This window comes from Rattus norvegicus, chromosome 2 (genome assembly GCF_036323735.1).
Source record: "Rattus norvegicus strain BN/NHsdMcwi chromosome 2, GRCr8, whole genome shotgun sequence".
Lineage (NCBI taxonomy): Eukaryota > Metazoa > Chordata > Mammalia > Rodentia > Muridae > Rattus > Rattus norvegicus.
This window is the reverse complement of record NC_086020.1, coordinates 123,564,809-123,582,905: the sequence shown is the minus strand read 5'-3', so window position 1 is coordinate 123,582,905 and position 18,097 is coordinate 123,564,809. Positions and strand designations below refer to the sequence as shown.

The window sequence follows — 18,097 nt, the reverse complement described above, 5'->3', positions numbered from 1 at the left end:
TTATTTCAGCAGTTCCACGCTGCCCCCAAGAACTCTCAGACCCAGGCGGTCCACGAGCCATTCCAGTCTCCCGGGGTTCCAGGTAACCCATAAAATCAAGACTCAACAAACTCCAACCCAACAATCAGATACATATGTTAAATTCTCAATCCACAATATATCCACACAATAAACTCACAACCAATTGATAAAGATATAACCACCCACCTAGATAAGATGACTTGATCTATAGAAATCCATCCCTTAAGAGATATTCATAACAATCTGTATCTATGTAGAGATGCATGGTGATGGATTGTTTATGTCTGCCTCCATGTTGCCTCTCCCTCCTTTCTGCCTCTCGGTTTCCTTCTACAACTTTTTTCCCACCTCCCTTCCTTCTCGTCTATTGACAGACCTCATTTTATCTTGTGTCTGCTTTCACCTGCATAAAGACATCTACCTACACTGATGTGTCAATGAGCCGTGCTCTTAGCACAGATTCCTCACTGGCCTTAATCTCAAATAGCTACTTGTGATTTGCTTTTCTGCAGGGACACCTCCAGAGCTTCATGCAGACCAGAAACACTAAGAGTACTTTTGAAATTGGTTCTCCTTATAGCACATTGTGCTTAAGAGAGAGCGGGAGAGAAGAGAGAGGGCGAAACCAGAAACTTCAAAGTACAAATTAAGAATCTATGAAGTAAAAGAACAAGAACTGAACAAATGCTGCAGATAGACTCCCAGGCTCACCTTTAGGGCGAGCGAGAAGGTAAAGGTGACTTACACCAACATTGGCTAAATGTCAGAGACACCATAGATGAGAGAAACCTTCTTTCAATTAGTTATCTCTTTAGAGTCAAAGGCATTAACTAGAGAACATCCTTGACTTCAGATACAATGGCATCAAAGCTGGCCACAACTGTGGCACAAACTTCACTCTCTCTTCTCTGCCTCCTTGGGCATTTTTCTCCTCTATTACCCTAGGTCTGATAAGCTCACATTGCTAGAAACAACTGCAACAGAAAGAAGGGACAGCTATTGGCAACAGTGTGTTTGTGGTCGTTAGTGCTGCATGGTATCACGTAAATAGAAAGTTAAATATTTGTGAATGGCTAAATATGAGAAATTATAATCAACAAAGTGAGACTCCAAATTCCCCAGCATCCCCCTGGCCTTCCAGAATCTTGAGAACTTGATTTGCCTCTTAAAGGGATTATTAGCCCTCTGTAAGGGTGCCAGGGAGAGGATCTAAAAGGGTCTTTGAGGGAGATGCAGTGACCTCTGGCCTTGAGAGAATGTGGAAGTTCTATTTTCACTGATTTTTAAAAACATACTTTAATGACGACCTTAAATGTTGTACAAGGGAACATAGAAATTGCTCTAGTCATTAGCCTACTTTTCTTACAAAACACAGGCTACTGACACTTTATACAGCTTTTTAAATGCAAAGGGGGGAATGGTGCTGACCATGGACGAAAGTGTCTGACACTCTGTAGTCATCCTGGAAGGAAGGAAGACTTCTAAAGAGACACTGTGTCTCTCCCTTTGCCTAGCAGATAATTGAAACAGATCCCTCCACCCCCCCACCCCCAAGAAATTTTAATTTCCCCAGAAATCCCATACTGAGAGAAGGAAAGGACTGACTAGTCAGAGGAGAAGCTTGTCTCCCTGAAAGAGATTAAGTTCACAGTTCTGACAATCTGGCAGACCACCTTGAAGAAGAGAGGAGCCAGCCATGGGCCTATGACGCAGTGGTGAGCAGGATGACCCCTTGCAGAGCTTATGGCACTGCGCCAGTCACCTCATCCAGTGGAGCCTGCGTTCCTCGTCTTCATTGTTTTGTGCTCTAAAGGAGTAAGGAAAAAGCAGAGTAGGCATAGATTTATTAAGGACAAGTGAGAAAGAATACCCAAGATGCTTGGGCTCCGGGTTGAAAAGAATGTCATGAGGAGACAATGGGAAGCCTGGACGGCATTCATTATAAGACATTTTAAACCCAGGGGCTAAGAGAAATGGAAACATTCAGGAAGAGCATGGGTGTGGATTTCTGGAAGGGGAGTCCCACGTCACTGTCTTTACAATCATCGCATGCAAGATTTTAGTAATTTTCAAGTTACTGTCTTGAAACGATGACTAAAGAACTTAAATCAGATCCGTGGGTGGTTCCTGGGGACACCCAACAAGAATTTGATCGATGAGTTTGGGATGCCAGGAGTTAGGATGTCTCTTTTCTAAATAAAGCTAATAGTTTCATGTGTGAGAGAACAGAAAACAGCTACCCACTGTCAGGTTTGTTCAAGCCCTAAGCCTGGCTCGCTGTTCTTTGCACAGAAACTACCTGTCTGTAAAAGCTGTGTCAAATCTATGTTCTTAACCTTTCAGGCAAATGTTGTAATTGTGCTAAAATTCTTCCTTCTCAGCTGAGGAGAAACTCCAACCAATGTGGTTTAAATGACAAGTTCCCCACTTAGGCTCATGTATGAATATTTGGTCCCAAGCCTATAGTACTGTTTTTGAAGATCACAGAAACCTTAAGAGGCAGAGCCTTGCTGGGGGATGCACTGGGGATGGGCCTTGACGGGTTATAGGTAGTTCCATTTCCTGCTCGCTCGCTCTCTCTCTTTCTCTCTCTCTCTCTCTCTCTCTCTCTCTCTCTCTCTGGTAATTCCATTTCTCTCTCTCTCTCTCTCTCTCTCTCTCTCTCTCTCTCTCTCTCTCTCTGTCTGCTTCCTGTGTGTGGGTGACATGTGACTTATCTGCTTCCAGGTCAACCCCATGTCCCTGCCGCTATTCCTTCCCTCCATGATGGACTGTATCCCCTGTGGAACTATAAGCCACGCTAAAGCCTTCTCTGGGTTATTTATCTAGACTGTTCTATGACATTAGCAGAGGAGTAACTGATAACTGGAGGCCATGTGGTGATGGCTTCTTCTTCCATGTGTCCTTAATTATTTCTGTCTTTCTTTCCTTCCTCAACTCAGATGTAGTATCCATTCAGGACTCCAAGGAAATTTGTAAGTTCTAATAGATAACTTTTTCATGTAATTGTAAATAGTGTACATGTTTAAGTGACAACCAGTTTGATCTAGAGACATTGGTGACCCAGCTCTGCATTAAGAAAACAGAGAAAATTATTCCCAGCCATCTTGGAATGTTCAGGCCTATACTGGCCAAACTTCCCAGCCTCACCAGGTCTGTTTTCAACACAAACAAAGATACTAAGTTCTTATGTGGTAGGTGACAACAGATGCCCAGACCTGCTTCAACCAACCTCATTGTACAGAGCTGCACGGGCCTGCTCAGAGATATATACCAGAGCGTGCCTCTCTTGTTTCCCTGATGGGAGATAAGAACTCTCTGCGAAGTGGGTGTGAAAGGCCTAGAAGGGACCTTGATGAGGAGCTGGTGACTCAGGTAAGCTCACTGACAGGGATATTCCTGTTAGGACAGCAACTCCCAAACTGTTTCCCAGTGTTCTCACTGCTTGAAGCAACTGATAAAATATTTCCATCAATCACTGGAGTAAGAGAGATTGATTTAAAGAACCAGAAAGTGTATATATGAATGTAAGAGTGTGTTTGTGTGTGTGTGTATGTGTGTGTGTGTGTAAAAATATGCATGTGTTTTCTGTATGTGAGAGTGTGTGTGAGTGTGAGCATAAGTGTGTTTGTATATATATGTTTATGTGTATATGTGTGAATGTGTGTGTATGTGTGAGTGTATATGTGACTATGTAAGTATGTATGAGTGCATATGCATGTGTGTTTGTGACTGTGTGTGTGTGTGTGTGTGTGTCTGTGTGTGTATTGAAAGTGTGCCTTGGTCCTTACAAAGGGTAACAGCATTTGTTTTCAATGCATTAGTACATGAGTTCTTCAATAGAACTCATAGAACTCACCTACTCCACAGTGTGTGTGTATATGTGTGTGTGTGTGTGTGTGTGACCATGGGAGTGCAGTGCCAAAAGAAACTAGGGGGAAACAAAAGATCCCTTGAAGCTGGAGAAAAGTTTTCTTAAAAGTGTAAAATGACCCTTTGTTCAATCTCCCTTTTTTATTTTATTCCATATATAGTTGTCTTTGAATAATCAAAATGTTTTTTCATACTGACTGAAAGTGGGAAAACAAAAAAACAAACAAAGACACAAAACCCCCATCAGAACCCAAGGTATTTCCCCCTCCCCTGATATTTTAAAGACAGAATTTTTATGTTCCTTGATTGTACACATATACCAAGGGTTAAGAGAGTAATCCCCACTCTTGAAGATGTTACTGATAGGCAGGTTTGGTATTCTGAGAACAAACTCTCTCATTCACACTAGATTCCCACCCACCAGTCTCATTTCATCGCTTGGTAATAAAATCACTTCTCTTTCACTGTGCCTAAGGTTCCTGTAGTGGACGACGGATTCCTTTGCTGGAGCTATAGCAAAATACACCAGGTTTCCACGCTTAAAAACAAAAGGTTCATCTCACAGCACTGCAGGCTAGAAGTCTGAATTTTAGCTGAGTTGGAAGCACTGATTTTGCCTAATTGTGTTTTGTTTCTGAAGCCAACTCTGTGGCTCCCACCAGCCATCCTGAAGCAGTTTCTCTCCATACTTGCCTGCTTCCCAGCATCACTTCATAAGGACATAAGACATATCAGGCTGGGGCTCACCAGAATCACTTCCTTTTTACTTCCTTAAGGGCCCCATCTCCAAACAGAGTCACATTCTGAGGTACTGCAGAGTAATACTTCCTCACACAGATTTCACGGGGCACAATTCAGTCTGCTCCAGTGACAGCCATGATAGTTCCAGATGCAGTGATGCTGGGTACCTCTTCCCAAGCTGCCTCTCTGCTTGTCTTTGCTGGGCACACTGACTTCCTCTATTGTAGCCAGCTGTGTGGCCTCTCTAGATAAGATTGTTTTAGGGAGCTCTGGAATAGCTGCAGTCTCTTGTGCATCTGGGTCCAAGCTCCAGGGTGTGGAACCATTCACTGTTGAATTTACATGGTTTTTTACCACACAATGTAAATCCCTAAAATGTTTCCATCTCTCCATCTGAACACACCAGGCCCTTGAGCACCACTAAAATAGGATTCTCCTCAATGAAAAGAGAGCATGAGTTTCCTGACAGAGCTAACAAAAGTAAAATTAGGCATTGCATTCTTCAGATGCCATGCTGTAGTTCTCTGATCCCTAATAGTCTCCCAAATTAAAACTAAACTTAAATCTCCCCCCCCCCTCTCTCTCTCTCTCTCTCTCTCTCTCTCTCTTTGTGTGTGTGTGTGTCTGCTATGTATGTGTGTGTGTCTGCTATGTATGTGTGTGTTTCTGCTATGTGTGTGTGTCTGCTATGTGTGTGTGTCTGCTATGTGTGTGTGTCTGCTATGTGTGTGTGTCTGCTATGTGTGTGTGTGTCTGCTATGTATGTGTGTGTTTCTGCTATGTGTGTGTGTCTGCTATGTGTGTGTGTGTCTGCTATGTGTGTGTGTGTCTGCTATGTGTGTGTGTGTCTGCTATGTGTGTGTGTGTCTGCTGTGTCTGCGTGACTGTCTATTCTCTTGTGGACATCCTAGGCAAAGGCTCTTTGGGCACTCCAGCTTTTCTGACTTAGATGTATTAATAGCACATTGTATTAACACTTTTCTTAAGGGTGGGTGGGAATGGTTGCTAATGTTTTCAGCAAGCTGCCTGTCACAAGATATTTATAACCCCAGGACTCTCTATTCTTTTTCTATTTGTGTGGTCCCCAATTTCACCATCTTTCTCTAATTTTAAAGCATGAGTTTCCTCAGCAACTGCATCTGTTATGCACAGATGCTGCGTTGAGAGTCTGTGCCCAGCCCAGCCCAGTGATATCTGCATTGCAAAAACAGAGAAGCAAATATCTGACCTAGAGCTACATGGGCATGTCCTGTCTTCCTCAGAACCCTACCTCCACTGCCTGCAAGGGGGAACACTCAGTGCAAAATTATGATCTCGATGTCTACTCTATATGCAAGATCATCTTTTTGTCTCAGTGGAGGAATTTTCATTTTGATGAGCTTTGTCGTTATATTTCTATGTGGTGCATGGTGTGTGCATGTCTGGGCATATGCGTATTGAGGTGCTAGGAAATTTGTTTTTTCCCTTCTACCATGTGAGTCCTGGGAATTGAACTGAGATCATCAGGTTTGGTAGCATGTGCCCTTCCCCACTAAGCCATCATGTCAGTCCTATGATTTATTTCTCTTCAGTCTCATGCTCTCCAGCTAAGCTATTTTGACCACCCACTAATGGTTTATTTTTAATATCCTGAAATAAACATGTTTTGGATCTCCCAGGAAACGCTTCGGAAGTTGGTACATATGTCAGCCCTCTTCATTCAGTTTCAAGGGAAGCAAAGGAAGATCTTGTCTGAACATGCTTGAGAAGTTCCACTGGGTCAGGAGGACAGGGCCATGGCCACATCAGAGCTACCAGGCATCTGCTGTGTTGAACAATCCTGCAGACATGCCTCAGCATGACGCTGTGACCTAAGCTGAACACACACACTCACCATCGTACAGAGCATGGCTTGGTCCAGCCTGCCTTGAACATGCTCAGTGTATCACTCAGGACTTTTCTTCTCACTCCTGTGAAGAAGCTGATGAAAGCAGCTGAAGGGTTTATCCAGTCCTCCAGTAACCCCTGGTCCACGGTTGGCTGAAAGAGATGAAAACTGGCGCTCAACTCACTTCTTCCTTTTCATTCAGTCTGGGACCCTGGCCCATGGGCTGCTGTTGCTGCCCACATTCAGGTGGGTCTTTCCACCTCATTTAAACCTGTCTAGAGACTCCCTAACAGACATGCCCAGAAGATGTCTCATAGGTGAGTCTTGATGATGTCAAGTTAGGAATAAATATCAACTCCCACACTTGGACTCTTATACTAGCTATAAGTTGCACAAAAGCATCAGTACAGAGCCCACTTTATTATAAACTGCTGAACACTTCATAAGTTCACTAAAGGTTCTACTGATTCTGCACTATGGTAAAGTCCAAAAGTACATGTTAATGTATCCACATGTATCCATGTATACACATGTTTCATGGCTTACAGGCATACAGGCTTACATGGCAGTAGCATGATGCACATGTCACTCATCTGATACATGAGGTAATCACCATGAGACATCTCACTCATCCCCAGGGGTACGGACAATTGCTTAATCCAGAAAAACTTTTGAAACAGTTCGGCTGATGGTTTCATATACAACATGAATGCTCAGAACTTGGAAGAGTCCAGAAGGTTGCAAGTAACTTTACTTTCTGGTTAAAATCTAAGGGCTCATACAAGCAGACTAGTTCCTAGAACCAAAGGACTATATGGATATAGTTTGGGGTTTGTTTTCAATGACTGTGTGTTAATATACATGGAAATTTCTTTATCATTAATTATGTAAATTCTTCAAAAGTAAAAAAAGAAAGAGGAAGGAAGGAAGGAAGGAAGAAGGAAGGAAGGAAGGAAGAAGGAAGGAAGAAGGAAGGAAGGAAGGAAGGAAGGAAGGAAGGAAGGAAGGAAGAAAACCACCCCAAATACACCTCCTTGTGTATAATTCTATGATTTCCGAATTGAATATTTAGTTTGGACTGATTTCTATTTGTGGATATCTCAATATGACTTCTTGGGAAGACTCATTCTCAATCATCTTGGTTAATCAATGAAAGTAGAGGATGTCATTCCAGTTTTCAAATTAAACAGCGGTGTAAGCAGGTGCTCTAACAGGGACTCCGCAGTAGCAATTGTCACTGCATCTGTTGTGCCTGCTTCAGACAGACAGGGTGGTTAAGACTGTGTGTTAAGCCTGGAGGTGCAGGCTGTAATCCCAGCACTTAGGAGGCTGTGGCAGGAGAATCACGAGATTGAAGCCCATGCCATAAGTTGGTATTTGGTCACCTTTCCTGTTGTTATAATAAATTATCCTGACAATAGCAACTTGGTGGGGAAAGGTTTTATGGTGGCCCAGGGTTCTGGATTGCTGTCTCTCAGAGCTTGGAGGTCACAGTACAGAAACTTCAGGGGGCCTGTCTCATCTGCAGTGGGAAGCAGAAGGAGGCAAATGCTCAGCTAGACTTCTCTATTTGTGTGAAGTCTAAGACCTGAGCCCCAAGTATGGATCTGCTCTCCGTTAGTGTGCATTTTCCCACATCAAATTAACCTAATGAAGATGATCCCTCCTTCTGACACCTGAAGAATTCTAGATTTCCTCCTAGGTGTGCCTGGAGGGTTTTCTACTGGGTGATTCCAGATCCATCCAAGCTGACAATTGATATTAACCATTACTGCGCCACTCTGGCTGGAGGGTCTTAGTGTTCCGTACACTAAGTATTTAGGGGAATTTTTAGCTTACAGCATTTCCAACCTGTGACAGATTTATTGAGACACAACCCACTGTGGGAATCCCTGTCAGTGCTATTTCTTAAATCCCTGAACTAAGCAAGCAATTTGCTCTGAACAGCAGGCTTCCTTTCTCCGAAGAAGAGGTATTAAAAGTTCCTAATGGCTGGGGTGGCTATGGCTTAGCATTTTAAGGTACTTACATAGTGCTATGTAAGTGCAACTGAACTAGTGAATTATAATTTGGCGGTAATGATCTGGTTTCCCACTTGCCAGATGTGACTCCTGACAAGTTGGACGCAGTCCTCAGAGCAAGCAGCAGTAGAAACACCTCTGTACCTGCGGCTTCCAGCTCAGCAACAGAGCCAGGGGTTTCTGAAATATTTCTCAAACTTCTCCACCAGTGTTGTCATTCCAAAATGGAGGGCATCATGAAGTAGACTGTCGGGTTTGGGATGTCCATGGTAATTATAGTAAAATGAAATTATGACACAGATCTGGTTAAGAGCCCTGACAAGTCTTGTAGAGGACCCAGGTTCAGCTCCCACCTCCCACCTAGTGACTCACAACCATCTGTGATTCGAGATCCACGGGATCCTTTTCTGCCCTCTGTGAGCACCAAGCACATGCATGTGGGCAAAACATTCACAAAACAAACAAAACACTTAAACACTCTACTGCTGCCATCTTGGCCAAAGTGAAGGCTCCGAGTTTACCTTCAGTGCAAGGTAACTGATGCTCTCTCTGTAGCTGTGGCCAGTTCTGGAACCGTCGGGGCTTTTTAAGCTTCTTATTTTGCTCTGCTAAAGAGATATGCTTGCTTTTCTCTTTGTGTTTTTAAATATTAGTGTGTAAAAAAAATGAGAATGTTTTCTCTCCATGGGGGTGCGAAAACAATTTGCCACTGCTGTGATGTTCCTGTGGAAATCAGTGCTTCATGGGGTTCAGATGTTCCAGCCAGTGATGATGCATTTAACTCATCTTGCAGGTTTCTATCCTGCAATAAACAAAACCCATCCCACATACGATGAGAAATTGGCCATTCTGTTTAAACTGGTGCTCTGTTTCAGCATCTGCTTTCATGCAAACTTTAAATGTTTGATTCTTGGTCATTTAAAAGTTTCCAAACTCTTCTGGATGGTTATAGCCTTTTTTAAAAGAAAAGATTATTTCTTTTTAAGTTACATGTACTGATTTTCACCTGCAATTGCGTATATAAACCATGTGTGTGCAACATTCTTGCGAGTCAGAACAGGGCGCCAGACCCCTGGAACTGGGATTACAGATAGTTGTGAAGAGTGATGCTAGGAACAGAACCTGGGTCCTAGGCAAAAGCAACACGTGCTCTTAACCACTGAGCCATCTCTCTGACCCCAATCTCATCACCTCTTAACTGTTTTGATGGTTTACTATAACTTTGTTTAGAAAATTATGGGGGAATATGGCTGTCAGTGTGTTTGCACCATAAAGAGCTCTGTGGCTGGAAGTCAACTCCATAAAAACTTGGTAAGAGTGCTGTGCCTGACTGTAAAATGTCTGAGTGCTTTAGCAACCTTCCCTAATTCCATACTGGGTGGCCATTTTGATTTTTAAGTATCAAAACTTCAGAGGCAGCTGAGGATAAGTCAGACAATGACAACTTGACCTCCCTCTTGTCTTTGTTGGACATGACATTTAAGAGACTCATGAGAGCTTTTGCCTACCTTCCGTGGAGTACACAGGACCAGCCATGAGCCAGTGGAATAAATGAAATCATTTGGAAATAAGCCAACATCTCCACCAACATCTCCGGTCCCATCGAGTGGTGCCAGTCATAGTAACATAAGCATGCTGGATATCGCTAATTTGTAGACATCCGTGCACCTCTAAAACCTGTCATCTAATCCTCCTCTCATGCAAATCAGCCTCTGCTTCTGCCCATTCTGTGAGTGATCTTGACCCATTCCCTCTAGTTTGTGTCTCAGGAATTATCTTATTTATATGGAAGCATCCAGTTAGTACTTGCTCAGTGGCTCACTCTCCATATATGAATATGCTGCTTTATCAACTCCTAATAAACAACTTCTGGTTTGTTTCCGCATGCAAATCCATCCTAAACAGAACTCCTAGACTAAATGCTAGTCTAAAAGAGAAGAAAAGAACATACATTGTGGCATTCAACTCTTAGAGGATCTCAGGTAATCTCAAGAGGGGAAGATGGCGGCTCATCAAACACAAAACAAATGCCCAATTCTCTTGCTGCCCTTGCCTGTTTTAATGGCAGCTTCTCTAATCTTCCAGGGAATTTTCTTTCCTACTGATATCCATCTCCACAGCCAATTAAAAATTTCTCTGTGGCGCTAGGTCATCCACGCACAATGCTAGCTCTGTACCCCTGTCCATCAGAGGATTCAGAGTCCTCTGCCCTGATCATGAAGTAGTGACCATCATCTCCTCTTAGTGGCAAGCCATCTGGAGAGTGAGGCTTACAGGGCTATTGTTTGTCAGAGGGAGGTGGCTTGGAAGCCATGCAGTATTTAAAGAGGGCAGCTGTGTTCTTCCTTTTCCTACATACTTCTTGCTTATATGATGCTATTTAGCCTACTGCCTCTGCATTTATCAAAAAGTTCTCAGGCTGTGGCCAAATCTGAGCCATTGCCTAAGCAGTCGGCATATTCCAACTCATCTGTCTGACCCTCTGGTTTTTATATTTCTTAGAACTTTAAGGAACCCCCAGCATTCATCAGCACAGGGAACAGTGGGACTCCATGAGGCTAGATAGACAGTTATCCACCTGTGTCTTTTGACCCTAATGATGTCACTATACCATTGCTGTCACAAGATTGTCTAAGTCTTTCCTCTGAATGTGGCTAACAGCACATACCAAGGTAATGGCCTCTCTGTCAGTATGAGTCTAGATTGACCATAAACTTCAGTGGGTCCTTATTCATCAAAGATTTATAGGTGGCTGACACAAAACTATGCACCAGTAACCCTTTAAACCAATAGATTTGGGGCTTGTGGATCAGCAGGATAATTCAGACTGCGTTAATTAGCACCCATCCCCTGAGCTCAGAGCAGCAGAGCAGCTTCCCTTCATCAGCATGGAAGGATGAACAGCCACTGCTCACCAGGGCCTCAAGAGCTGGTTGACTCTGGCTCCCTGCTGGGTATAGGAAACAGTTCTCTCAGAGCTGAACTCTATAAGCCCTGAACTCTATAATCTTTCGAGCTAGATTCCTATGAGGCAAGGCTGCAGTCATCTGCTCCTATTGTACTTCTGCTCCATAAACTATTATTGTATTTATGGAAACATCTTTTTAATGTTTTACGGTTATCTTGTCTATCCTATCTGCTGTGATTTAAAATGTTCTCTCGGTTGCCACCTTCAATCTTTGATGGTGTTCAGGATGCCCAATGCTCAGGACGAGCCACACACTCCCTCAAGCTGAGAAAGACCAAGATCTACTGAAATTCAAGGTCAAAGTTAATCTCTTCAAGCACATCACTGAAGAAGTTGAAGGCAGACAGTGTCTGCTGTGGGGCTGTTGTGTGTATCCAGTGACTCAGCATCATGTCTCTGTCTGGGTTCTGGTGGCCTCCTCTGGCTGAGCACACACGTCTGTGCAGTGTCTCTGGATACAAATAAATGTCCTCTGAAGAAAGGGAAGTCAGCACTATCAGTTGACAACTAGAGACCCAAAGGTGACTCCAAAGGAAGAGAAATGCACCCCCGTCAAACACTAGGGGCTGTGAGTAGGGGATGGGGGGCATGGGATGGGGGCATGGACTCACGGCAGAGCTCAACCTAGAAATGCAAGGCCCCCTGGTTAAACCCCAACATCATCCAACAGAACCATGAAATACACCCAGAGATGAGCAGGTTTGTTAGAATGTCTCTTTGTGGTTACAAATATATATATTGCATAAAAGCAAAATATTTTATTTTAACAATATTTTTTGAGGTTCTTTTATTTGTTTTATTTTTTGTATTCATTTTACATCCTGCTCACTGCCCCCTCCCTGTCAGACCCTTCCATATTCCCTTCCAACCTACACTCCCCTTCTGCTCCTCTGAGCAGGTGGGGCCCCCCTGGTTATCCCCCTACCCTGGCACTTGAAGTCTCTGTGAGGCTAGGCACTTCCTCTCCCCCTAAAGCCAAAGAAGACAGCCCAGCTAGAAGAACATATCTCATGTACAGGCAACTGAAATAGAAACTTCTAGTTCTTTGGAAAGTTAGTTGTGTCAAATGGTGTTTTGCTGGGGCACACAGATAAAAGGATGTCTAGGATGTCTTGCTAAATCAAACTTATGAAAGACTGTTTTCCTGAAGCAGACACAGTAAAAGGATGTTTTGATATAGCACTCGGAAGGACCTGTGATGGAGTATAAATATGACCCCACAGACAGTGGGAGATGAGCACTAAGATTTGGTTTAGTTTGCTCTATTTTGTTATTCTTCACTAAAGACATGCAAGCATTGGTTCACCTTACATAGCATTGTTGAGCTCAACTTGTGGTAATGTTGCCATTGAGAGAAGCTCTTTCAAGAACTGCTAATGAGGTTCCTGTGGCAGCTTGTCACTTCTGCAGCCCTGCCTCAGGCCTATTGGCCAACCTAGTTGTTTCTATAGGATTGAACTACAGCTGCCTGCTGTCTGCTTGCTGAAAGGACTGGACTGTAACTGCTGGTTTGTGCCTGGTGTCTGCCTGCCTAGAAGACCAGTCTGCAGCTGCTGAGTCATATTTGGTGTTTGCTATGGGACTGAGCTGCTGCCAAAGAAGATCAAGCTCACCCCCACAGAACTATTGCTGAATATATTCCCACATAACCTAATAACTGTTCTCCTCTACTCCCTCTGCTGGGTGGTGGGCTAGGGGAGAGATTGAACTCTTATTAAAAGTACGTTGCAAAAATGTATGTCTACAAGGCAACAGCTTTTGGGATGGTCCCTGTTCCAGTTGTTGGGGACCCATATGATGACCAAGCTGTACATCTACTACATATATGTGGAGAGGGATAGGACTAGCCTATGTATATTCTTTGGTTGGTAGTTCACACTCTGAGAGCCCCAAGGTTCCAGGTTATTTGACTTAGTTGGTCTTCCTGTGGAGAGCCTATCATACCCTTTACGGCCCACAATCCTCCTATTCTTCCATAAGAGGCCCCAAGCTCCATCCAGTGTTTTGCTGTGGCCTCTGCATCTGTCTGAGTCAGCTACTGAGTGGAGCCTCTTAGAGGACAGCCATGCTAGACTACTATCTGCAACCATAACCCAGTATCATTAATAATGTCAAGGATTGGTGCTTGCCCATGTGATGGGTCTTCAATTAGGTCGGTTACTGGTTGGTCATTCCCTCAGTCTCTACTCCATCCCCCATGCCTGCATTTCTTGTAGACAGGCTAAATTTTAGATTAAAAATTTGTGGGTGGGTTGATGTCTCTATTGCCCACTGGTGTTCCTGACTGGCTACCAGATGTAGACTCTTCAAGTTCCATTTCTCCAGTGTAGTGAGTCACAGCTAAGGCTACCCCCATTGATTTTGGATGCTTCCCTTAATCTAGGTTTCTTTTTTATTCTGGAGATAACTCATACCTGCTCACCTCTCTCAGTTGCAGATTTCCATTCATTTTTCTAGTCATCTATTATTCCTTTCCCACACCTAATACTAAACCCACCCACATTCCCTCTCCCTACCTCCAATGATCCCAGTTCCCTCCTTTCACCTGCCTCTTATGACTATTTTATTCCTCTTTCTAAAAGAGATTCAAATCTCCTTGCTAGTGCCTTCCTTCTTGTTTAGCTTCTTGGGGCTGTGGACCTGTATTTTATGGTACCTGTATTTTATTGCTAATATCCACTTATAAGGGAGTATATACCATACATTTTCTTTTGGAACTGGGTCCCCTCACTCAGGATGATATTTCAAGTTTCATCCATCTGCCTGAAAAATTCATGATGACTTTGTTTGTAATAGCTAAATAGTATTCCATTGGGTAGATTACCATATTTTCTTTATCTATTCTTCAATTGAGAAACATTTAAGTTGTTTGTAATTTCTAGGATTATGAATGAAGCTTCTATGAACATAGCAAGTGCCTTAATGGAATGTTGGAGCATCTTTTGAGTATATGCCCAGGAATGGTATAGCTGGGTCTTGAGGTAGAACTCTTCCCAATTTTCTAAGAAACCACTAAACTGATTTCCAAAGTGGTTGTAACAAGTTTGTCCTCCCACCAGCAACGGAGGAGTGTTCCCCTTGCTCCACACCCTCACCAGCATGTGCTATCTCTTGGGGTTTATCTTAGCCATTCTGATAGGTAGAAGATGGAACCTCAGGGTTGTTTTGATTTGCATTTCTCTGATGACTAAGGACTTTGAGCATTCCTTTAAGTGCTTCTTGGTTATTTGAGATGCCTCTGTTGCAAATTCTCTGTTTAGCTTTGTGTCCCGTTTTTAAATTGGATTATTTAGGTTGTTGGTGTCTAACTTCTTGAGTTCTTTATAAATTTTGGATATTGTCTTTCTGTCAGATGTAGAGTTCGTAAAGATCCTTTCCCAACCTGTAGGCCTTGACAGTGTCCTTTGTCTTACAGAAGCATTGCAGTTTCATGAGGTTCCATTTATCAATTGATCTTAGAAGCTGAGCCACTGATATTTTCTTCAGGAAGCTGCCTCCTGTAACAACATGTTCAATAGTATTTCCAACTTTTGCTTCTATGAGATTTAGTGTATCTGGTTTTACATTGAGGTCCTTCATCCACGTGGACTTGAGTTTTGTGCAGGGTGATAAATATGGATCTATTTTCATTCTCCTATATGTAGACATCCAGTTAAACCAGCACCATTTGTTGAAGATGCTTTCCTTTTTCCCTTGTATGGTATTGGTTTCTTTACCGAAAATCAAGTGTCCACAGATCTATGGGTTTAGTTCTGGGCCTTTTACTCAATTCCATTGATCAATGTGTTTGTTTTTGTACGAATGCCATGCAGTATTTATCATTATTGTTCTGTAGTACATTTTGAGGTCAAGAATATGTACTGGTCCAGCCAGTACAAAGTTGAACAGTCCTCCGAGGGAGAAGTGAGGCTGACAATAAGAAAGATAGAAACAAGCTGTAAGACGAAGATAATGGGAGGGCTGTAGGTCATTACCACATCAGAAGCCAGTGTATTTCTCACAGCCCTCTTATACTACAGTACCATGGGAAGCAAAGCCACAAGCTAACAGAGACGTTTTGCTGAAATATACATGTAATACACTTGTTCCTATCCCAAACCTCCTTATTCCTTGCACCAAGGTCAAAAGAATCTTCATCCCCTTACCTGGAGCCTCAAGTGAGGCTCCTCTTATCTTTCTATGCCTCAGCAGGCTGGGAAATCTGCCAACAGGCCCTGACCTGCTTTGACTCTGCCTGGTGAGCAGACTTTTCTCTCGCATTTTTTCTCTGCTTCAGAGGAGAAAATGGCTCCTGACAGGGACAGTGATTCCTCCCAAAGTTCTTTTATTGTTCAGAATTGTTTTGGCTATTCTGGATTTTTTTGGTTTTTCCATATGAAGTTGAGAATTGCTTTTTCAAGGTTTATAAAAATTTGTGTTGAAATTTTGATGGGGATTGCATTGAATCTGAGATTGCTTTTGGTAAGATGGCCATTTCCACTGTGTTAATCCTACTGATCCATGAGCATGGGAGATCTTTCCATCTCTTGATATTCTCTTCAATTTCTTTCTTCAGGGACTTGGAGTTCTTGTAACATAGATCTTTCACTTGCTTGATTAGAGTTACACCAAGATATTTATAATATTATATATTATTGTAAAAGGAGTTGTTTCCCTAATTTCTTTCTCTGCATATTTAACATTTCTATTAAAAATGACTACTGATTTGCTTAAGTTAATTTTTATTCAGCCACTTTGATGTTTATTCAACTGTTTATCAGCTGTAAGGATACTCTGGTAAAATTTTTGGGGTCACTTATGGATACTATCATATATCATCTGCAAATAGCAATACTTTGACTTATTCATTTTCAATTTGTAGCCCTTTGATCTTCTTTAGTTCTGGATAGAATTTCAAATGCTATAATGAATAGAGAGGGAGAGAGTAGGCAGCCTTGTCTACTTTTAGCCTAATTAGCCTAATTTTAGTGGCATTAGTTTAAGGTTCTCTCCATTTAGTCTGATGTTGGCTATTGGCTTGCTATATTTTGTTTTGGTTATGTTTAGGTATGTGCCAACTATCTCTGATTTCTCTAATACCTTTAGTATGAATGGGTGTTGGATTTTATCAAAGGCTTTTTCAGTGTCTAATGAGATAATCAGTCTGTTTTTTCTTTCAGTTTGTTTTTATATTAGATTACATTGATGGAGTTTTCCATATTGAACCATCCCTGAATCCCTGGCATGAAGCCTATTTGATCTTGATGGATGATGTCTTTGATATGTTTCTGGATTTGTTTTGTGAATATTTTACTGAGTATTTTTGCACAAATGTTCATAAGAGAAGTAGATCTGAAGTTCTCTTTCTTTGTTGAGCCTGTATGTGGTTTTAGGTATTGGGGTGACTGGGACCTCATAGAATGACTTTGGAAGTGTTCCTTCTATTTTGTGGACTAGTTTGAGAAGTATTAGTATTAGCTCTTCTTTGAAGGTCTCATACAATTTTGCACTAAATTCTTCTGGCCATGGGCTTTTTTTTTTCCTTCATGATTTGTTGAGAATATTTTCTGGGCTTTGGAGTTAGAACTCTTCACTTTTTTCTATTCCTATTATTCTTAGGTTAGGTCTTTTCATGGTACTCCAGATTTCCTGGATGTTTTGTGTCAGGAAATTTTTGACTTTAATATTTTTTGACTGATGTATCAATTTCTTCTGTTGTATCTTCAATGCCTGAGAGCCTCTCTTCCATCTCCTACATTCTGCTGATGATGCTTGCATCTGTTGTTCCTGTTTTCTTCCCTAAGTTTTCCATCTCCAGGATTCCCTCAGTTTGTGTTTTCTTTATTGCTTCTACTTCCACTTTCAGGTCTTGCACAGTTTTATTTCCTTCATCTGTTTAATTGTATTTTTCTGTATGTCTTTATGGGATTTATTTATTTCTTCTTTAAAGACCTCTATCTGTTTGACTGTATTTTCCTATATTTCTTTAAGGATTAATTCATTTCCTCTTTAAAGGCCTCTGTCATTTTCTTGTGTTGATATTGTGTTAGGATATCCAGGGCTTGCTATAGTCAGGTAGCTATGCTTGGAGGTGTCATATTGCCCTGGTTTTTGTTGATTGTGTTCTTCCAAGGGCTTTTAGCCATCTAGATGGTTTCAGTCCCTGGATGTTCTTGTGGTAGTAGGTATTGGGAGGGGGAGTAAACTTTGATGGTCTTGGTGTGGCAGGCCTCTGATGGGTAGCTTTGGGTTGTATGGTTCTGGACATGTAGGTCTGTATGGTTCAGAAGCCCTCTGGTCCAGTGAAGGTGAGTGGAGAGGTATCAAGAGAGTGGGGGTCTCTCTGTGATAGCTGGCTGCTCAGGGAAGCTTGGCTTGACCCAGGGGGCTCAGAGGGAGTGGGGGAGATGGGGTGGGGGAAGGGAAACTTACCTGTATGGTCCAGGATCTGCAGGTCTGATGAAGTGGTTGGAGAGGTAGCAGGATATTGGAGGTCCTCCTAGGAGAGCAGGTTGCTTAGGCAGCTTGGCCTTACCAATATTTTTAATTGATTTATTCTCTCATATATTACATTCCAACCACAACTCCCCCATCTCCTCCTCCCTATCCCTATGCTTCTCCCCTTTT

The 18,097-nt window shown here is 42.4% G+C and overlaps 1 long non-coding RNA gene across 1 annotated transcript; it reads right to left on the bottom strand.

The window, feature by feature from the left end:
• Positions 1-1,401: 1,401 nt before the first annotated feature.
• LOC120100576 (uncharacterized) lies at positions 1,402-6,725 on the bottom strand. Its single transcript, XR_005500403.2, has 2 exons — positions 6,509-6,725; positions 1,402-1,828 (listed from the first exon to the last, which is right to left on the bottom strand). It is a non-coding gene; the product is annotated as an uncharacterized LOC120100576 (long non-coding RNA).
• Positions 6,726-18,097: the final 11,372 nt, after the last annotated feature.